Source organism: Phyllobates terribilis, unplaced genomic scaffold (assembly GCF_046119375.1).
Source record: "Phyllobates terribilis strain yellow unplaced genomic scaffold, ASM4611937v1 Scaffold_5__5_contigs__length_657084704, whole genome shotgun sequence".
NCBI lineage: Eukaryota > Metazoa > Chordata > Amphibia > Anura > Dendrobatidae > Phyllobates > Phyllobates terribilis.
Genome location: NW_027362765.1, coordinates 607,786,674 through 607,810,037, shown reverse-complemented (window position 1 = coordinate 607,810,037; position 23,364 = coordinate 607,786,674).

The following is a 23,364-nucleotide window of genomic DNA, read 5'->3' as shown; positions in this document are numbered from 1 at the left end:
TCTGCAGTCCAGCTCATCCCAAACCATCTCGATTGGGTTCAGGTCTGGTGACTGTGGAGGCCAGGTCATCTGGCGTATCACCCCATCACTCTCCTTCTTGGTCAAATAGCCCTTACACAGCCTGGAGGTGTGTTTGCGGTAATTGTCCTGTTGAAAAATAAATGATGGTCCAACTAAACGCCAACCGGATGGAATAGCATGCTGCTGCAAGATGCTGTGGTAGCCATGCTGGTTCAGTATGTCTTCAATTTTTAATAAATCCCCAACAGTGTCACCAGCAAAGCACCCCCACACCATCACACCTCCTCCTCCATGCTTCAAGGTGGGAACCAGGCATGTAGAGTCCATCCGTTCATTTTTTCTGCGTCGCACAAAGACACGGTGGTTGCAACTAAAGATCTCAAATTTGTATTCATCAGACCAAAGCACAGATTTCCACTGGTCTAATGTCCATTCTTTGTGTTCTTTAGCCCAAACAAGTCTCTTCTGCTTGTTGCCTGTCCTTAGCAGTGGTTTCCTAGCAGCTATTTTACCATGAAGGCCTGCTGCACTAAGTCTCCTCTTAACAGTTGTTGTAGAGATGTGTCTGCTGCTAGAACTCTGTGTGGCATTGACTTGGTCTCTAATTTGAGCTGCTGTTAACCTGCGATTTCTGAGGCTGGTGACACGGATAAACTTATCCTCAGAAGCAGAGGTGACTCTTGGTCTTCCTTTCCTGGTGCGGTCCTCATGTGAGCCAGTTTCTTTGTAGCGCTTGATGGTTTTTGCAACTGAACTTGGGGACACATTCAAAGTTTTCCCAATTTTTCGCACTGACTGACCTTCATTTCTTAAAGTAAAGATGGCCACTCATTTTTCTTTACTTAGCTGCTTTTTTCTTGCCATAATACAAATTCTAACAGTCTATTCAATAGGACTATCAGCTGTGTATCCACCAGACTTCTGCACAACACAACTGATGGTCCCAACCCCATTTAAAAGGCAAGAAATCCCACTTATTAAACCTGACAGGGCACACCTGTGAAGTGAAAACCATTTCTGGTGTCTACCTCTTGAAGCTCATCAAGAGAATGCCAAGAGTGTGCAAAGCAGTCATCAAAGCAAAAGGTGGCTACTTTGAAGAACCTAGAATATAAGACATATTTTCAGTTGTTTCACACTTTTTTGTTAAGTATATAATTCCACATGGGTTAATTCATAGTTTTGATGCCTTCAGTGTGAAGGTACAATTTTCATACTCATGAAAATACAGAAAAATCTTTAAATGAGAAGGTGTGTCCAAACTTTTGGTCTGTACTGTATCTGTTTAAAAGAGTCTGGTGATGGCTAGATAAGTAGAACTGTGGTTTTCCTCTTCCACGGTTCAAATCTCTGCATTATCCACTTTTTTGCCTTTTTTCAATAAAAAAAAACATTTTGAGCATCTCGCTGACTGTTCAGACACAAATATATCTGTTTAAAAGAGTCTAGTGTAGGCCAGATAACTACAACTGTGGTTTTCCTCTTCCATGGTTCAAATCTGTGTTTAATCAACCTTTTTGCTTAAAAAAACATTTTCAGTGTCTCGCTGACTGTTCAGACACAAATATATCTGTTTAAAAGAGTCTCTTGAAGGCCAGATAACTAGAACTGTGGTTTTCCTCTTCCATGGTTCACATCTCTGTATTATCCACTTTTTTGCCTTTTTCAATAGAAAAAAAAATAATGAGTGTCACGCTGACTTTTCAGACACAAGTATATCTGTTTAAAAGAGTCTGGTGTAGGTCACATAACTAGAACTGTGGTTTTCCTCTTCCACAGTTCAAATATGGGTGTAAGCCACCTTTTTGCATAAAAAAAACATTTTGAGTGTCTCGCTGACTGTTCAGACACAAATATGTCTGTTTAAAAGCGTCTGGTGTAAGCCAGATGACTAAAATTGTGCTTCTCCTCTTCCACGGTTCAAATCTCGATATTATAAACTTTTTTGCCGTTTTTCAATAAAAAAAAACATTTTGGGTGCCTCGCTGACTGTTCAGACACAAATATATCTGTTTAAAAGAGTCTGGTGTAGGCCAGATAACTAGAACTGTGGTTTTCCTCTTCCACAGTTCAAATATGGGTGTAAGCCACCTTTTTGCATAAAAAAAAACATTTTGAGTGTCTCGCTGACTGTTCAGACACAAATATGTCTGTTTAAAAGCGTCTGGTGTAAGCCAGATGACTAAAATTGTGTTTCTCCTCTTCCACGGTTCAAATCTTGATATTATAAACTTTTTTGCCGTTTTTCAATAAAAAAAAAAACATTTTGGGTGCCTCGCTGACTGTTCAGACACAAATATATCTGTTTCAAATAGTCTGGTGTAGGCCAGATAATTAGAACTGTGGTTTTTCTCTTCCACGGTTCAAATAAGGGTTTAATCCACATTTTTGCATAAAAAAAAAACATTTTGAGTGTCTCGCTCACTGTTCAGACACAAATATATCTGTTTAAAACAGTCTGGTGTAGGCCAGGAAACTAGAACTGTGGTTTTCCTCTTCCACGGTTCAAATCTCTGTATTATCAACTTTTTTGCCTTTGTCAATAAAAAAAAGCATTTTGAGTGTCTCGCTGACTGTTCAGACACAAATATATCTGTTTAAAAGAGTCTGGTGTAGGCCAGATAACTAGAACTGTGGTTTTCCTCTACCACGGTACAAATATGGGTGTTATCCACATTTTTGCATAAAAAAAACATTTTGAGTGTCTCGCTCACTATTCAGACACAAAAATATCTGTTTAAAAGAGTCTGGTGTAGGCCAGATAACTAGAACTGTGGTTTTCCTCTTCCACGGTTCAAATCTTGGCGTAATCCACCTTTTTGCATAAAAAAAAACATTTTGAGTACCTGGCTGACTGTTCAGACACAAATATATCTGTTTAAAAGAGTCTGGTGTAGACCAGATAACTAAAACTGTGGTTTTCCTCTTCCATGGATCAAATCTGGGTGTAATCCACCTGTTTGCATAAAAAAAACATTTTGAGCGTCTCGCTGACTGTTCAGACACAAATATATCTGTTTAAATGAGTCTGGTGTAGGCCAGATAACTACATCTGTGGTTTTCCTCTTCCACAGTTCAAAAATCTGTATTATAAACTTTTCTGCCTTTTTTCAATAAAAAAAAACATTTTGATTGTCTCGCTGACTGTTCAGACTCAAATGTGTCTGTTTAAAAGAGTCTGGTGTAGACCAGATAACTAAAACTGTGATTTTCCTCTTCCACGGTTCAAATCTGGGTGTAATCCACCTTTTTTCATAAAAAAAAACATTTTGAAATGTCTCGCTGACTGTTCAGACACAAATATATCTGTTTAAAAGAGTCTGGTGTAGGCCAGATAACTACAACTGTGGTTTTCCTCTTCCATGATTCAAATAAGGGTTTAATCCACATTTTTGCATATAAAAACATTTTGAATGTCTCGCTGACTGTTCAGACTCAAATATGTCTGTTTAAAAGAGTCTGGTGTAGGCCAGATAGCTACAACTGTGGTTTTCCTCTTCAACGGTTCAAATCTCTGTATTATCCACGTTTTTCACTTTTTTCAATATAAAAAAACATTTTGAGTGTCTCGCTGACTGTTCAGACACAAATATATCTGTTTAAAAGAGTCTGGTGTTGGCCAGGTAACTAGAACTGTGGTTTTCCTCTTCCACGGTTCAAATCTCTGTGTTATCCACTTTTTTGCCTTTTTTCAATAAGAAAAAACATTTTCAGTGTCTCGCTGACTGTTCAGACACAAATATATCTGTTTAAAACAGTCTGGTGTAGGCCATATAACTAGAGCTGTGGTTTTCCTCTTCCACGGTTCAAATCTGGGTGTAATCCACCTTTTTTCTTAAATAAAAACATTTTGAGTGTCTTGCTTACTATGCAGACCCATATATATCTGTTTAAAAGAGTCTGGTGTTGGCCAGATACATAGAACTGTGGTTTCCTCTTCCACAGTTCAAATCTGGGTGTAATCCACCTTTTTGAATAAAAAAAAAAGCATTTTGAATGTCTCGCTGACTCTTCAAACACAAAAATATATGTTTAAAAGAGTCTGGTGTAGGCAAGATACCTACAACTGTGGTTTTCCTCTTCCACGGTTCAAATCTCTGTATTATCCACATTTTTCCCTTTTTTCAATAAAAAAAACATTTTGAGTGTCTCGCTGACTGTTCAGACACAAATATATAGTGCCTACAAGTAGTATTCAACCCCCTGCAGATTTAGCTGGTTGACACATGCGGAATTAACTTGGCATTGTGACATTTGTACTGTAGATCAGCCTGGAAGTGAGAAATGAACTGCAGCTAATTTTTTTTTTTTTTTTTTTTTTTTTTTTTTTTTTTTTTAAAACGTTAAAAGTTAATTCAGAGTGTCATTTATTATTCAACCCCTCAAACCAAAGAATTCTGTTTGGTCCCCCTAAAGTATTAAGAAGTAGTTCAGGCACCAAGAATAATGAGCTTCACATGGGTGGATGAAAGATCTCTTTTGCCAGCCTTTTCTGACTATTTAAGACCCTCCCCAAACTTGTGAACAGCACTCAGACATGGTCAACATGGGAAAGACAAAGGAGCATTCCAAGGCCATCAGAGACAAGATCGTGGAGGGTCAAAAGGCTGGAAAGGGGTACAAAACCCTTTCCAAGGAGTTGGACCTACCTGTCTCCACTGTTGGGAGCATCATCCGTAAGTGGAAAGCTTATGGAACTACTGTTAGCCTTCCACGGCCTGGACAGCCTTTGAAAGTGTCCTCCCGTGCTGAGGCCAGGCTTGTCCGAAGAGTCAAGGCTAACCCAAGGACAACAAGGAAGGAGCTCCGGGAAGATCTCATGGCAGTGGGGACATTGGTTTCAGTCAATACCATAAGTAACGTACTCCACCGCAATGGTCTCCGTTCCAGATGAGCCCGTAAGGTACCTTTACTTTCAAAGCGTCATGTCAAGGCTCGTCTACAGTTTGCTCATGATCACTTGGAGGACTCTGAGACAGACTGGTTCAAGGTTCTATGGTCTGATGAGACCAAGATCGAGATCTTTGGTGCCAACCACACACGTGACGTTTGGAGACTGGATGGCACTGCATACAACCCCAAGAATACCACCCCTACAGTCAAGCATGGTGGTGGCAGCATCATGCTGTGGGGCTGTTTCTCAGCCAAGGGGCCTGGCCATCTGGTCCGCATCCATGGGAAGATGGATAGCACGGCCTACCTGGAGATTTTGGCCAAGAACCTCCGCTCCTCCATCAAGGATCTTAAGATGGGTCGTAATTTCATCTTCCAACAAGACAACGACCCAAAGCACACAGCCAAGAAAACCAAGGCCTGGTTCAAGAGGGAAAAAGTCAAGGTGTTGGAGTGGCCTAGTCAGTCTCCTGACCATAACCCAATTGAAAACTTGTGGAAGGAGCTCAAGAATAAAGTCCACATGAGACACCCAAAGAACCTAGATAACTTGGAGAAGATCTGCATGGAGGAGTGGGCCAAGATAACTCCACAGACCTGTGCCGGCCTGATCAGGTCTTATAAAAGACGATTATTAGCTGTAATTGCAAACAAGGGTTATTCCACAAAATATTAAACATAGGGGTTGTATAATAATTGACCCACACTTTTATGTTTAAAATTTAATAAAATTCAACTGAGCAACATAACTTTTTGGTTTGTAAGATTTATGCTTCTGTTCATAAAACCTACTCTCGTTTGCAGTTTGAAGGCTCTAACTTATTTGCATCTTATCAAATCAGCTAAATCTGCAGGGGGTTGAATACTACTTGTAGGCACTGTATCTGTTTAAAAGAGTCTGGTGTAGTCCAGCTAACTAGAACTGTAGTTTTCCTCTTCCACGGTTCAAATCTGGGTGTAATCCATCTTTTTGCATAAAAAAAAACATTTTGAGTGTCTCGCTGACTGTTTAGACACAAATATATCTGTTTAAAAGAGTCTGGTGTAGGCCAGATAACTACAACTGTGGTTTTCCTCTTCCACGGTTCAAATCTCTGTGTTATCCACTTTTTTGCCTTTGTCAGTAAAAAAAACAATTTCAGTGTCTCGCTGACTGTTCAGACACAAATATATCTGTTTAAAAGAGTCTTGTGTAGGCCAGTTAACTAGAACTGTGGTTTTCCTCTTCCACGGTTCAAATCTGGGTGTAATCCACCTTTTTGCATAAAAAAAAAACATTTTGAATGTCTCGCTGACTGTTCAGACTCAAATATGTCTGTTTAAAAGAGTCTGGTGTAGGCCAAATAGCTACAACTGTGGTTTTCCTCTTCCACGGTTCAAATCTCTGTATTATCCACGTTTTTCACTTTTTTCAATATAAAAAAACATTTTGAGTGTCTCGCTGACTGTTCAGACACAAATATATCTGTTTAAAAGAGTCTGGTGTTGGCCAGGTAACTAGAACTGTGGTTTTCCTCTTCCACGGTTCAAATCTCTGTGTTATCCACTTTTTTGCCTTTGTCAATACAAAAAAACATTTTCAGTGTCTCACTGACTGTTCAGACACAAATATATCTGTTTAAAAGAGTCTGGTGTAGGCCAGTTAACTAGAACTGTGGTTTTCCTCTTCCAAGGTTCAAATCTCTGGTATCCACTTTTTTGCCTTTTTTCAATAAGAAAAAACATTTTGAGTGTCTCGCTGACTGTTCAGACACAAATATATCTGTTTAAAACAGTCTGGTAAAGGCCATATAACTAGAGCTGTGGTTTTCCTCTTCCACGGTTCAAATCTGGGTGTAATCCACCTTTTTTCTTAAATAAAAACATTTTGAGTGTCTCGCTTACTATGCAGACCCATATATATCTGTTTAAAAGAGTCTGGTGTTGGCCAGATAAATAGAACTGTGGTTTCCTCTTCCACAGTTCAAATCTGGGTGTAATCCACCTTTTTGCATATAAAAAACATTTTGAGTGTCTCGCTGACTGTTCAGACACAAATATATCTGTTTAAAAGAGTCTAGTGTAGGCCAGATAACTAGAACTGTGGTTTTCCTCTTCCATGGTTCAAATAAGGGTGTAATCCACATTTTTGCATAAAAAAAACATTTTGAGTGTCTCGCTGACTGTTCAGACACAAATATATCTGTTTAAAAGAGTCTGGTGTAGGCCAGATAACTAGAACTGTGGTTTTCCTCTTCCACGGTACAAATCTCTATGTTATCCAGTTTTTTGCCTTTTTTCAATAAAAAAAACATTTTGAGTGTCTCGTTGACTGTTCAGACACAAACATATCTGTTTAAAAGAGTCTGGTGTAGGCCAGGTAACTAGAACTGTGGTTTTCCTCTTCCACGGTTCAAATCTCTGTGTTATCCACTTTTTTGCCTTTGTCAAGAAAAAAAAACATTTTGAGTGTCTCGCTGACTGTTCAGACACAAATATATCTGTTTAAAAGAGTCTGGTGTAGGCCAGATAACTAGAGCTGTGGTTTTCCTCTTCCACAGTTCAAATCTCTGTATTATCCACTTTTTTGCCTTTTTTCAATAGAAAAAAAAAATATTGAGTGTCACGCTGACTGTTCAGACACAAGCATATGTTTAAAAGAGTCTGGTATAGGCCAGATAACTAGAACTGTGGTTTTCCTCTTCCACGGTTCAAATCTGGGTGTAATTCACCTTTTTGCATAAAAAAAAAACATTTTGAGTGTCTCGCTGACTGTTCAGACACAAATATGTCTGTTAAAAAGCGTATGGTGTAAGCCAGATAACAAAAACTGTGCTTCTCCTCTTCCACGGTTCAAATCTCGGTATTATAAACTTTTTTGCCTTTTTTCAATTAAAAAAACATTTTGAATGTCTCGCTGACTGTTCAGACACAAATATATCTGTTTAAAAGAGTCTGGTGTAGGCCAGGTAACTAGAACTGTGGTTTTCCTCTTCCACGGTTCAAGTAAGGGTGTAATCCACATTTTTGCATAAAAAAAAAACATTTTGAGTGTCTCGCTGACTGTTCAGACACAAATATATCTGTTTAAAAGAGTCTGGTGTAGGCCAGATAACTAGAACTGTGGTTTTCCTCTTCCACGGTTCAAATAAGGGTTTAATCCACATTTTTGCATAAAAAAACATTTTGAGTGTCTCGCTGACTGTTCAGAAACAAATATATCTCTTTAAAAGAGTCTGGTGTTGGCCAGGTAACTAGAACTGTGGTTTTCCTCTTCCACGGTTCAAATCTCTGTTATCCACTTTTTTGCCTTTGTCAATAAAAAAAACATTTTCAGTGTCTCACTGACTGTTCAGACACAAATATATCTGTTTAAAAGAGTCTGGTGTAGGCCAGTTAACTAGAACTGTGGTTTTCCTCTTCCAAGGTTCAAATCTCTGTTATCCACTTTTTTGCCTTTTTTCAATAAGAAAAAACATTTTGAGTGTCTCGCTGACTGTTCAGACACAAATATATCTGTTTAAAAAAGTCTGGTGTAGGCCAGATAACTAGAGCTGTGGTTTTCCTCTTCCACGGTTCAAATCTGGGTGTAATCCACCTTTTTTCTTAAATAAAAACATTTTGAGTGTCTCGCTTACTATGCAGACCAATATATATCTGTTTAAAAGAGTCTGGTGTTGGCCAGATAAATAGAACTGTGGTTTCCTCTTCCACGGTTCAAATCTGGGTGTAATCCACCTTTTTGCATAAAAAAAAAACATTTTGAGTGTCTCGTTGACTGTTCAAACACAAATATATTTGTTTAAAAGAGTCTGGTGTAGGCTAGATAACTAGAACTGTGGTTTTCCTCTTCCACGGTTCAAATCTCTGTATTATCCACTTTTTTGCCTTTTTCAATAGAAAAAAACATTTTAAGTGTCTCGCTGACTGTTCAGACACAAATATATCTGTTTAAAAGAGTCTGGTGTAGGCCAGATAACTAGAACTGTGATTTTCCTCTTCCATGGTTCAAATCTGGGTGTAATCCACCTTTTTGTATAAAAAAAAAAGCATTTTGAATGTCTCGCTGACTCTTCAGACTCAAATATGTCTGTTTAAAAGAGTCTGGTGTAGGCCAGATACCTGCAACTGTGGTTTTCCTCTTCCACGGTTCAAATCTCTGTATTATATACTTTTTTCCCTTTTTTCAATAAAAAAAAAACATTTTGAGTGTCTCGCTGACTGTTCGGACACAAATATATATGTTTAAAAGAGTCTGGTCTAGTCCAGCTAACTAGAACTGTAGTTTTCCTATTCCACGGTTCAAATCTGGGTGTAATCCATCTTTTTGCATTAAAAAAAACATTTTGAGTGTTTTGCTGACTGTTTAGACACAAATATTTCTGTTTAAAAGAGTCTGGTGTAGGCCAGATAACTAGAACAGTAGTTTTACTCTTCCTCTTTTCAAATCTGGGTGTAATCCACCTTTTTGCATAAAAAAAAACATGTTGAGTGTCTCGCTGACTGTTCAGACACAAATATATCTGCTTAAAAGAGTCTGGTGTAGCTCAGATAACTAGAACTGTGGTTTTCCTCTTCCACGGTACAAATATGGGTGTAATCCACATTTTTGCTTGAAAAATTTTTTTTAAGTGTCTCGTTGACTGTTCAGACACAACTATATCTGTTTAAAAGAGTCTGGTGTAGGCCAGATAACTAGAACTGTGGTTTTCCCATTCCACAGTTCAAATCTCTGTGTTATCCACTTTTTTGCCTTTTCACAATAGAAAAAAAAAAATATTGAGAGTCACGCTGACTGTTCAGACACAAGTATATCTGTTTAGAAGAGTCTGGTATAGGCCAGATAACTAGAACTGTGGTTTTCCTCTTCCACGGTTCAAATCTCTGTGTTATCCACTTTTTTGCCTTTTTTCAATAGAAAAAAAAAATATTCAGTGTCACGCTGACTGTTCAGACACAAGTTTATCTGTTTAAAAGAGTCTGGTATAGGCCAGATAACTAGAACTGTGGTTTTCCTCTTCCACGGTTCAAATTAGGGTGGAATCCACATTTTTGCATAAAAAAAACATTTTGAGTGTCTCGCTGACTGTTCAGACACAAATATATCTGTTTAAAAGAGTCTGGTGTAGGCCAGATAACTAGAACTGTGGTTTTCCTTTTCCACGGTACAAATCTCTATGTTATCCAGTTTTTTGCCTTTTTTCAATAAAAAAAACATTTTGAGTGTCTCGTTGACTGTTCAGACACAAATATGTCTGTTTAAAAGAGTCTGGTGTAGGCCAGGTAACTAGAACTGTGGTTTTCCAGTTCCACAATTCAAATCTCTGTGTTATCCACTTTTTTGCCTTTGTCAAGAAAAAAAAAATATTTTGAGTGTCTCGCTGACTGTTCAGACACAAATATATCTGTTTAAAAGAGTCTGGTGTAGGCCAGATAACTAGAGCTGTGGTTTTCCTCTTCCATAGTTCAAATCTCTGTATTATCCACTTTTTTGCCTTTTTTCAATAGAAAAAAAAATATTGAGTGTCACGCTGACTGTTCAGACACAAGTATATGTTTAAAAGAGTCTGGTATAGGCCAGATAACTAGAACTGTGGTTTTCCTCTTCCACGGTTCAAATCTGGGTGTAATCCACCTTTTTGCATAAAAAAAACATTTTGAATGTCTCGCTGACTGTTCAGACACAAATATATCTGTTTAAAAGAGTCTGGTGTAGGCCAGATGACTAGAACTGTGGTTTTCCTCTTCCACGGTTCAAATATGGGTGTAATCCCTCTTTTTGCATAAAAAAAACATTTTGAGTGTCTCGCTGACTGTTCAGACACAAATATATCTGTTTAAAAGAGTCTGGTGTTGGCCAGGTAACTAGAACTGTGGTTTTCCTCTTCCACGGTTCAAATCTCTGTGTTATCCACTTTTTTGCCTTTGTCAATACAAAAAAACATTTTCAGTGTCTCACTGACTGTTCAGACACAAATATATCTGTTTAAAAGAGTCTGGTGTAGGCCAAATAGCTACAACTGTGGTTTTCCTCTTCCACGGTTCAAATCTCTGTATTATCTACGTTTTTCACTTTTTTCAATATAAAAAAACATTTTGAGTGTCTCGCTGACTGTTCAGACACAAATATATCTGTTTAAAAGAGTCTGGTGTTGGCCAGGTAACTAGAACTGTGGTTTTCCTCTTCCACGGTTCAAATCTCTGTGTTATCCACTTTTTTGCCTTTGTCAATACAAAAAAACATTTTCAGTGTCTCACTGACTGTTCAGACACAAATATATCTGTTTAAAAGAGTCTGGTGTAGGCCAGTTAACTAGAACTGTGGTTTTTCTCTTCCAAGTTTCAAATCTCTGGTATCCACTTTTTTGCCTTTTTTCAATAAGAAAAAACATTTTGAGTGTCTCGCTGACTGTTCAGACACAAATATATCTGTTTAAAACAGTCTGGTAAAGGCCATATAACTAGAGCTGTGGTTTTCCTCTTCCACGGTTCAAATCTGGGTGTAATCCATCTTTTTTCTTAAATAAAAACATTTTGAGTGTCTCGCTTACTATGCAGACCCATATATATCTGTTTAAAAGAGTCTGGTGTTGGCCAGATAAATAGAACTGTGGTTTCCTCTTCCACAGTTCAAATCTGGGTGTAATCCACCTTTTTGCATATTAAAAACATTTTGAGTGTCTCGCTGACTGTTCAGACACAAATATATCTGTTTAAAAGAGTCTAGTGTAGGCCAGATAACTAGAACTGTGGTTTTCCTCTTCCATGGTTCAAATAAGGGTGTAATCCACATTTTTGCATAAAAAAAACATTTTGAGTGTCTCGCTGACTGTTCAGACACAAATATATCTGTTTAAAAGAGCCTGGTGTAGGCCAGATAACTAGAACTGTGGTTTTCCTCTTCCACGGTACAAATCTCTATGTTATCCAGTTTTTTGCCTTTTTTCAATAAAAAAAACATTTTGAGTGTCTCGTTGACTGTTCAGACACAAACATATCTGTTTAAAAGAGTCTGGTGTAGGCCAGGTAACTAGAACTGTGGTTTTCCTCTTCCACAGTTCAAATCTCTGTGTTATCCACTTTTTTGCCTTTGTCAAGAAAAAAAAACATTTTGAGTGTCTCGCTGACTGTTCAGACACAAATATATCTGTTTAAAAGAGTCTGGTGTAGGCCAGATAACTAGAGCTGTGGTTTTCCTCTTCCACAGTTCAAATCTCTGTATTATCCACTTTTTTGCCTTTTTTCAATAGAAAAAAAAAATATTGAGTGTCACGCTGACTGTTCAGACACAAGTATATGTGTAAAAGAGTCTGGTATAGGCCAGATAACTAGAACTGTGGTTTTCCTCTTCCACGGTTCAAATCTGGGTGTAATCCACCTTTTTGCATAAAAAAAAAACATTTTGAGTGTCTCGCTGACTGTTCAGACACAAATATGTCTGTTAAAAAGCGTATGGTGTAAGCCAGATAACAAAAACTGTGCTTCTCCTCTTCCACGGTTCAAATCTCGGTATTATAAACTTTTTTGCCTTTTTTCATTTAAAAAAACATTTTGAATGTCTCGCTGACTGTTCAGACACAAATATAACTGTTTAAAAGAGTCTTGTGTAGTCCAGGTAACTAGAACTGTGGTTTTCCTCTTCCACGGTTCAAGTAAGGGTGTAATCCACATTTCTGCATAAAAAAAAAACATTTTGAGTGTCTCGCTGACTGTTCAGACACAAATATATCTGTTTAAAAGAATCTGGTGTAGGCCAGATAACTAGAACTGTGGTTTTCCTCTTCCACGGTTCAAATAAGGGTTTAATCCACATTTTTCCATAAAAAAACATTTTGAGTGTCTCGCTGACTGTTCAGACACAAATATATCTCTTTAAAAGAGTCTGGTGTTGGCCAGGTAACTAGAACTGTGGTTTTCCTCTTCCACGGTTCAAATCTCTGTTATCCACTTTTTTGCCTTTGTCAATAAAAAAAACATTTTCAGTGTCTCACTGACTGTTCAGACACAAATATATCTGTTTAAAAGAGTCTGGTGTAGGCCAGTTAACTAGAACTGTGGTTTTCCTCTTCCAAGGTTCAAATCTCTGTTATCCACTTTTTTGCCTTTTTTCAATAAGAAAAAACATTTTGAGTGTCTCGCTGACTGTTCAGACACAAATATATCTGTTTAAAAAAGTCTGGTGTAGGCCAGATAACTAGAGCTGTGGTTTTCCTCTTCCACGGTTCAAATCTGGGTGTAATCCACCTTTTTTCTTAAATAAAAACATTTTGAGTGTCTCGCTTACTATGCAGACCCATATATATCTGTTTAAAAGAGTCTGGTGTTGGCCAGATAAATAGAACTGTGGTTTCCTCTTCCACGGTTCAAATCTTGGTGTAATCCACCTTTTTGCATAAAAAAAAAACATTTTGAGTGCCTCGTTGACTGTTCAAACACAAATATATTTGTTTAAAAGAGTCTGGTGTAGGCTAGATAACTAGAACTGTGGTTTTCCTCTTCCACGGTTCAAATCTCTGTATTATCCACTTTTTTGCCTTTTTCAATAGAAAAAAACATTTTAAGTGTCTCGCTGACTGTTCAGACACAAATATATCTGTTTAAAAGAGTCTGGTGTAGGCCAGATAACTAGAACTGTGATTTTCCTCTTCCATGGTTCAAATCTGGGTGTAATCCACCTTTTTGAATAAAAAAAAAAGCATTTTGAATGTCTCGCTGACTCTTCAGACTCAAATATGTCTGTTTAAAAGAGTCTGGTGTAGGCCAGATACCTACAACTGTGGTTTTCCTCTTCCACGGTTCAAATCTCTGTATTATACACTTTTTTCCCTTTTTTCAATAAAAAAAAAACATTTTGAGTGTCTCGCTGACTGTTCGGACACAAATATATATGTTTAAAAGAGTCTGGTCTAGTCCAGCTAACTAGAACTGTAGTTTTCCTCTTCCACGGTTCAAATCTGGGTGTAATCCATCTTTTTGCATTAAAAAAAACATTTTGAGTGTTTTGCTGACTGTTTAGACACAAATATATCTGTTTAAAAGGGTCTGGTGTAGGCCAGATAACTAGAACAGTAGTTTTACTCTTCCTCGGTTCAAATCTGGGTGTAATCCACCTTTTTGCATAAAAAAACACATGTTGAGTGTCTCGCTGACTGTTCAGACACAAATATATCTGCTTAAAAGAGTCTGGTGTAGCTCAGATAACTAGAACTGTGGTTTTCCTCTTCCACAGTACAAATATGGGTGTAATCCACATTTTTGCTTGAAAAAAATTTTTTAAGTGTCTGTTTAAAAGAGTCTGGTGTTGGCCAGATAACTAGAACTGTGGTTTTCCCCTTCCACAGTTCAAATCTCTGTGTTATCCACTTTTTTGCCTTTTCACAATAGAAAAAAAAAATATTGAGAGTCACGCTGACTGTTCAGACACAAGTATATCTGTTTAGAAGAGTCTGGTATAGGCCAGATAACTAGAACTGTGGTTTTCCTCTTCCACGGTTCAAATCTCTGTGTTATCCACTTTTTTGCCTTTTTTCAATAGAAAAAAAAAATATTCAGTGTCACGCTGACTGTTCAGACACAAGTTTATCTGTTTAAAAGAGTCTGGTATAGGCCAGATAACTAGAACTGTGGTTTTCCTCTTCCACGGTTCAAATTAGGGTGTAATCCACATTTTTGCATAAAAAAAACATTTTGAGTGTCTCGCTGACTGTTCAGACACAAATATATCTGTTTAAAAGAGTCTGGTGTAGGCCAGATAACTAGAACTGTGGTTTTCCTCTTCCACGGTACAAATCTCTATGTTATCCAGTTTTTTGCCTTTTTTCAATAAAAAAAACATTTTGAGTGTCTCGTTGACTGTTCAGACACAAATATGTCTGTTTAAAAGAGTCTGGTGTAGGCCAGGTAACTAGAACTGTGGTTTTCCTGTTCCACAATTCAAATCTCTGTGTTATCCAATTTTTTGCCTTTGTCAAGAAAAAAAAATATTTTGAGTGTCTCGCTGACTGTTCAGACACAAATATATCTGTTTAAAAGAGTCTGGTGTAGGCCAGATAACTAGAGCTGTGGTTTTCCTCTTCCATAGTTCAAATCTCTGTATTATCCACTTTTTTGCCTTTTTTCAATAGAAAAAAAAAATATTGAGTGTCACGCTGACTGTTCAGACACAAGTATATGTTTAAAAGAGTCTGGTATAGGCCAGATAACTAGAACTGTGGTTTTCCTCTTCCACGGTTCAAATCTGGGTGTAATCCACCTTTTTGCATAAAAAAAACATTTTGAATGTCTCGCTGACTGTTCAGACACAAATATATCTGTTTAAAAGAGTCTGGTGTAGGCCAGATGACTAGAACTGTGGTTTTCCTCTTCCACGGTTCAAATATGGGTGTAATCCCTCTTTTTGCATAAAAAAAAAACATTTTGAGTGTCTCGCTGACTGTTCAGACACAAATATGTCTGTTAAAAAGCGTATGATGTAAGCCAGATAACAAAAACTGTGCTTCTCCTCTTCCACGGTTCAAATCTCGGTATTATAAACTTTTTTGCCTTTTTTCAATTAAAAAAAACATTTTCAGTGTCTCGCTGACTGTTCAGACACAAATATAACTGTTTAAAAGAGTCTTGTGTAGGCCAGGTAACTAGAACTGTATTTTTCCTCTTCCACGGTTCAAGTAAGGGTGTAATCCACATTTTTGCATAAAAAAAACATTTTGAGTGTCTCGCTGACTGTTCAGACACAAATATATCTGTTTAAAAGAGTCTGGTGTAGGCCCGATAACGAGAACTGTGGTTTTCCTCTTCCACGGTTCAAATAAGGGTGTAATCCACATTTTTGCATAAAAAAACATTTTGAGTGTCTCGCTGACTGTTCAGACACAAATATATCTGTTTAAAAGAGTCTGGTGTAGGGCAGATAGCTAGAACTGTGGTTTTCCTCTTCCACGGTACAAATATGGGTGTAATCCACATTTTTGCATAAAAAAACATTTTAAGTGTCTCGCTGACTGTTCAGACACAAACATATCTGTTTAAGAGAGTCTGGTGTAGGCCAGATAACTAGAACTGTGGTTTTCCCCTTCCACGGTTCAAATCTCTGTGTTATCCACTTTTTTGCCTTTTTTCAATTAAAAAAAAATATTGAGCGTCACACTGACAGTTCAGACACAAGTATATCTGTTTAAAAGAGTCTGGTGTAGGCCAGATAACTAGAACTGTAGTTTTCCTCTTCCACGGATCAAATCTGGGTGTAATCCATCTTTTTGCATAAAAAAACACATTTTGAGTTTCTCGCAGACTGTTCAGACACAAATATATCTGTTTAAAAGAGTCTGGCGTAGGCCAGATGAATAGAACTGTGGTTATGCTCTTCCACGGTTCAAATCTGGGTGTAATCCAACTTTTTGCATAAAAAAAAACATTTTGAGTGTCTCGCTGACTGTTCAGACACAAATATATCTGTTTAAAAGAGTCTTGTGTAGGTTAGATAACTAGAACTGTGGTTTTCCTATTCCACGGTTCAAATCTGGGTGTAATCCACCTTTTTGCATAAAAAAAAACATTTTGAGTGTCTCGCTGACTGTTCAGACACAAATATATCTGTTTAAAAGAGTCTGTTGTAGGCCAGATAACTAGAACTGTGATTTTCCTCTTCCACGGTTCAAATCTGGGTGCAGTCCACCTTCTTGCATAAAAAAAAACATTTTCAGTTCTCGGTGACTGTTCAGACACAAATTTATCTGTTTAAAAGAGTCTGGTGTAGGCCAGATAACTAGAACTGTGGTTTTCCTGTTCCACAATTCAAATCTGGGTGTAATCCACCTTTTTGCATAAAAAAAACATTTTGAGTGTCTCGCTGACTGTTCAGACACAAATATATCTGTTTAAAAGAGTCTGGTGTAGGCCAGATAACTAGAACTGTAGTTTTGCTCTTCCACGGTTCAAATCTGGGTGTAATCCATCTTTTTGCATAATAAAAAACATTTTGAGTGTCTCGCTGACTGTTCAGACACAAATATATCTGTTTAAAAGAGTCTGGTGTATGCCAGATAACTAGAACTGTGGTTATGCTCTTCCATGGTTCACATATGGGTGTAATCCACCTTTTTGCATAAAAAAAAAACATTTTGAGTGCCTCGCTGATAGTGTTGAGCTACCCCCGTAGTGTTCGAGTACGGTTCGGTTCGTCGAACACACGTATGTTCGCCGAACTGTTCGTCGAACTGTTCGTCGATCACATTCGAACACCGTTAAAACCAATGGCAGGCAAACAAAAACACATAGATACACATAGAAAACACCTTCAAAGGTGTCCAAAAGCTGACAAACTCCTCAGAAGACACAACTAACACATGGAAAAGTGACAAGTACACATAGTCATGCGAAAAGAAAAGAGGTGGAGGAGTAAAAGGAGGGGGAGACACAGATATAGGCATGTCATGCCCTTCTAAAACCAAAAAAGTGGAAGCCAACACGGCCAATCCGTTCCTGCCCATGCGACCTCCGTGTCGCAGGGTTTGTGCCAGAGCTGCGGTGGACTCTGACGGCCAGCCCCCCTCTCCCAATACTGGTGCCTGTCCGCTGGTGGGTCGAGCGAGCCCCCCTGTGGTGGAGGCAGCTCTAAGCTTTTTAATTTAAATTGTCTCTCTAATTTGAATGAGTACACTTTAAATCCTTTTACAAGGATCTATTGGAGGGCAAGTCTCATGCCAGCAGCCGCATAATTCCAGCTCCAGTAGCGTCCACTAAAGCTGCTGCAATTGAAAACCTTTTATAAGGATCGATTTCGGCGGTCCACCGCAAGGCATCCTACCGCCAGTCCCAGCCCCTATGCCTTGGGGTGCCTACCCGATGCTCTTCACTGAGTGTCCCGGGGGCCCGAACCGTTTCCTTTGAAAAAATTAAGTGTCCAAACTACAGGTGGTGTAGCTTGCTTAACAGCTGGGATAATCCGCTGACTAGCAGACACTGCTACTAGGCATAAAGTATTTCCTGGGCTAGATGCAGTTAAAAATTTGTAATTAGATACTCTCTCTGGATGCTGAGAAAGTACTCCATAGAGTCTCCTGGCACGCCATATATTATTCCCTTAAAAAGCTTGGGGTAGGGGTCTAGGGGACCCTTTTATAGGCAAAATCACGGCCCTGTATCGGAATACGTCACCTAGGCTGAAGATAAATGGAACATTTTCATCACCTTTCATAATCACCAATGGGACAAGGCAGGGATGTCCTCTGTCCCCTCTCTTATATATCCTAGTGATGGAGCACCTGCTCTCATCAATTCGCCATAACCCCAATATTAGGTGGATTGAGGTGGGAGGCACCGAGTACAAGTGCTCTGCATTTGCTGATGATGTCCTAGTATATATCACTCAATCACATATATCTATCCCTGCTGTTTTGGCTGAAATAGATCACTTTGTTACATGGTCAAATTTTAAAATCAATGCAGCGAAGTCTGAGGCCCTCGATGTCTCCCTCCCCAAATCCATACAGGATTCCATCCAGTCCAACTTTCCCTTTGCCTGGCCCTCACAGGGTATCAAATACTTAGGAATTCCTATTCATAGAGACCTCTCCCGTCTATGTTATCTTAATTTTGGGCCCTTTATTGAACAACTCCATACAGACCACGGTTGGCAAGTTAGAACTGTAAGATTCACTACATGAACCACTGGTGTTTTGTGGAAAAGCACATGTACACTGTGTTCCAAATTATTCTGCAAAAAGTGTTTAGGAGTGATAAGGGAAGAATTTTTTTGTATGTCAGTTAAACTCATTGATGGTGATGTGTGTCCGGGCTCTTTATATCACTGTAAGCAATTGCAGACACCTGTGCTAATTAGTTTGGCAGGTGTGTCCAATGAAAGGCAAGACTACTTAAGAAGGCTGTCCCACATTATTAAGCAGCCTACATTTTCTGCCAAAATGGGAAAGAAAAAGGATGTGTCGGCTGCTGAGAAGCAACAATTTGTGGAGTGTTTAGGTCAAGGCATGACTACAATCAACATTGCCAAGACACTTCATCCTGATCATTGCACAATCAAGAAGTATGTAGCTGATTCACAGTACACACGTGTGCGTGCTGATAAGGTAAAATTGAGGACTCTTTCCTCCAGGCAATTACGTCAGGTTAAAAGAGCAGTGGCAAAAAAGCCTTGTCATAGCAGCAGACAAGTTTTTGAAGCTGCTGGTGCCTCCAACATCCCCCGAACAACAAGATGCAGAGTCCTTCAGAGGTTTGCAGCTGTGCGTAAGCCATCCTGTCGACCTCCTCTATCCACTGCACACAAGCAGAAACGGCTCCAGTGGACCAAACAATACATGAAGACTGACTTCAAAACTGTTTTGTTCACCGATGAGTGCCGTGCAATGCTCGATGGTCCAGATGGATGGAGTGGAGGATGGCTGGTTGATGGACACCCCACGCAACAAGGAGGAGGTGGAGTAATGTTTTGGGCTGGAATCATGGGGAGAGAGATTGTCGGCCACTTTAGGATCCCTGAAGGCGCTAAAGATGAACTCCATAATGTATGTGGAGTTTCTCAAACAGCACTTCCTGCCATGGTTCAAGAAGAAGAACCATGTATTCTGCAGCAAGATCATTTTCATGCATGATAATGCACCGTCTCATGCTGCACATAACACATCTGCATCTCTGGCTGATATGGGCATAAAAGGGGACAAATTTATGGTGTGACCCCCATGCTCCCCTGACCTCTACCCCATTCAGAACCTCTGGAGCATCATCAAAAGGAGTGTCGATGATGGCGGGAGGCAGTTCACATCTAAGCAACAGCTCTGGGAGGGTATTCTGTACTCATGCAAAACAATTGAAGCAGAAACCATCCAAAACCTGACAAATTCAATGGACGAGAGAGATGAGAAGCTCCTTTTTAACAAGGGGTCCTATGTGCAAATGTAACATCACCTAGAATAAAGTTTTGAGTTGAAAACTGTTTGATTCCAGTTTCTAATAACCTGCTAATGCTTATAATATCAAAAATGACCATTTTTTTGTTCTTTATTAAAATGAAAAGGTTGATCGAAGAGTGTGGGGGATCTAAGAGTGTGGCAACCCAGTAGTCAGGATTACTTCGAATTCTGACAATCTGAGGGTCATCTTGCAGGTAGTGCAGCAAGAAGGCACTCATGTGTCTTGCTCATCTAGGAGCCCCAAAATTATTTTCCGGGCTAGATGCAGCTAAAAATTATTATTAATTTGAAAGCTGGTGGAGCTTAGTATAGATGGGCTAATAGAATCAGTACTGCAAACTGCTACAAAGCCCAAATTATTTTCCAGCCAAGATACAGATAAACATGATTAGTAATTTTAAATCTGGTGGAGTTTAGTATAGATGGCCTAATAGAATCAGTACTGCAAATTGCTACAAAGCCCAAATTATTTTCCAGCCAAGATACAGATAAACATGATTAGTAATTTTAAATCTGGTGAAGTTTAGTATAGATGGACTAATAGAATCAGTACTGCAAACTGCTACAACGCCATTTATCCAGATTGGAAGCCCAAAAAGAGCAAGGGTCCAGTGACACAGTCATGGCTTCAATGTTTACTTGGAGATACTGTTGTACCATTGTCTCTAGGCGTTGACTATGTGTCAGACTTCTTGTCTCCTGTGGCCTTGCAAAGGATGGACTAAAAAAGTGGTGAAATGATTCCGCAAAATTGATGTTACCAGCAGATATTGTGTTTCTGTTATGTTTTGAGAGCTGAACACTCGACGGTCCCACGGTTGGCAAGTTGGAACTGTGAGATTCACTACGTGCACCACTAGTGTTTTGGGGAAAAGCACATGAAAGATTCTGCAACAGTCTCTGCTGATACTCCTGCATGCGTGCATCTCTTTCTATGGCAGGAATAATTTCTGCAAATTTACTTTTGTACCGGGGACCTAACAGTGTGGCAACCCAGTAGTCAGGATTATTTCTAATTCTCACAATTCGAGGGTCATGTTGCAGGTAGTGCAGCAAGAAGGCACTCATGTGTCTTGCGCATCCAGGAGCACCAAGTCCCTGTTGTGTTGGTGGCGAGGTAACAATCATGCTTCCTTCCTCTGCCCTCTCCCCCCAACATCGCAGAACAGAAATGTGATCAAGGTCTCCCTCATCTGATGAGTCTTCCATCAGTTCGTCCTCCACTTCGTCCTGGGCTCCTGCACCTTCCTCACTAGTTTGGCTGCTACCATGCGCCCTGGTAAAACCATCTCCCCCACCCTTACATGCCTGCCGCCTTGGTGCTGCCGACCGTCTGGACCTTGCAGATGTTAGCCCTTCCGCATACAACTCCTCCTCCTCTACTTCCTCCACCTCCACTTGTGCCACCACCTGACTCCGAATTCTGTTTAACATGTGCTCCAGCATGTAAATCACCGGAATAGTCATGCTGACAATGGCATCGTCAGCACTAAACATCTTCGTCGCCATTTCAAAACTGTGCAGAAGGGTGCATAGGTCCCTGATCTGAGACAACTCCTCCAGCGTGATTTGCCCCACCTCTGGATCTCGTTGGCCCAGGCTATACGTCAGAACGTATTGCACCAGGGCTTGTCGGTGCTGCCACAGTCGCTGCAACATATGCAGAGTTAAATTCCACCGGGTAGGCACATCGCATTTTAGCCAGTGAAGTGGCAGGCCCAACGACTTCTGTAGAGATGTAAGTCGCTGAGCTGTGGGATGCGAACGGCGGAAGTGAGCACACAGCGACCGTGCCTCTGCAGAAGGCCATCTAGTCCGAGATAGTGGGCTAAAAATTGCTGGACAACCAGGTTCAACACGTGAGCCATACAAGGCACGTGTGTGACATTGCCCTGGCGAAGGGCCGCACCCAGGTTTGCAGCATTGTCGCACACGGTCTTCCCTGGTTTCAGGTCCAGTGGAGACAACCATTCATGAAACTGGTTCTCCAGAGCTGACCACAACTCCTCAGCTGTGTGACTCACATTTCCCAGACATTTCAAAGTAAAAACCGCCGGATGACGTTGAGCCCTGCTGCCAGCATAGTAAGGAGGTGTGCAGGATCCCTTCTGCGCAGTTAGAAAGCTTGTGGCTTGACCAGACAGGCTTTGGGTGCAGGTGGGGGACCGAGAGGAGGTTGAGGAGGCAGAAGCAGTGGAAGAACTTTGAGATAAAGAGGATTGACGCACCACTCGTGGGGACGGCAAGACTTGGATAGCAGCCCCTTGTCGTGCTGTCACCATAGTTACCCAGTGCCCAGTCAGCGACATGTAACCCCCCTGTCCATGCCTACTCATCCAAGTGTCTGTGGTGAAATGCACCCTGTCACACACAGAGTTTCTGAAAGAAGCGGTGATGTTGTGTGCGACATGCTGGTGGAGCGTAGGCACACCTTTCTTTGAGAAGTAGTGCCGACTGGGCATCTGGTACTGGGGCACTGCGACGGACATAAGGTCTCGAAAATCCTCTGTGTACACCAGGCGGAAAGGCAGCATTTCTGTAGCCAAGAGCTTGCAGATGGTGAAATTCAACCTCTTAGCTTTCTCATGGCTAGGAGGAAATGGTCTTTTACTTGTCCACATCTGAGGGACCGAGGGCTGGCTGTTGTGCTTAGATAGGGATGAGAAGGGTGTCCCCGGCAAACTGCCTGTCTGTGAGGAAGTTGCAGGCGGACATGTTAGGTTGCCTTGATACAAAGGTGGTGCTATCGATGTCGGACAGCGCTGAACACCAGCTGGTGTTTCCACCTCCAAAGAAAATGATGACCTGCCAATCACGCTGTTGCGGGTAAAGAGGTGGCAGGTCTGTGTCCCAAAACAGGTGTGACTGCTGTCCCCCCAGTCACAGAGGATGAAGAGGCTGTGGATGCACAAGATGTGGGAGACGGTGGTTGGCCCGGCCGGCTAGGCCGCATTGTAGCACAGTGAGCTTCCCACTGCAACTTATGCTTCATATCCATGTACCGGTTCATGCATGAAGTACTCAAACTATGTATTTTTTGGCCTCTACTTAGCTTTTGCTGACAAATGTTACAGATAACACGAGTTGGGTCATCTTTATCGATCTGAAAAAATACCCAGGCTATGCAAGGCTTAGCACCCATGCGACCTGAAGAGCCACCACGACTTGTGGTCAGAGGCAGAGTTGTGTTTGAGGATGCAGTTGTTGACGTGCTTCCAGTACTACGTCTCTGTCCAGGAAGGCGCAACCTGACCTCGTCGTCACTAGCAACCTCCTCCACCTCCTCTGCTGACCTCATCTCTTGGCTGACTGTGGGTTGACAGTAAGTGGGATCTCCAACCTCGTCATCATCACCCTGTGTGTTATCACACCCGTCGTCCTCAGAGCCAACCTCTTCCTGCCCTGACAAAAAACTAAAGTTGTCGCTCCAATCAGGTATTTGAGTCTCATCATCGTCTTCCTCATTGTCTCCACCAACAGGAGTTACAGTTTGGGAACGAGGGTCTACATTATGGTCAGAACCTTCTGCGTCTGGTCCTGG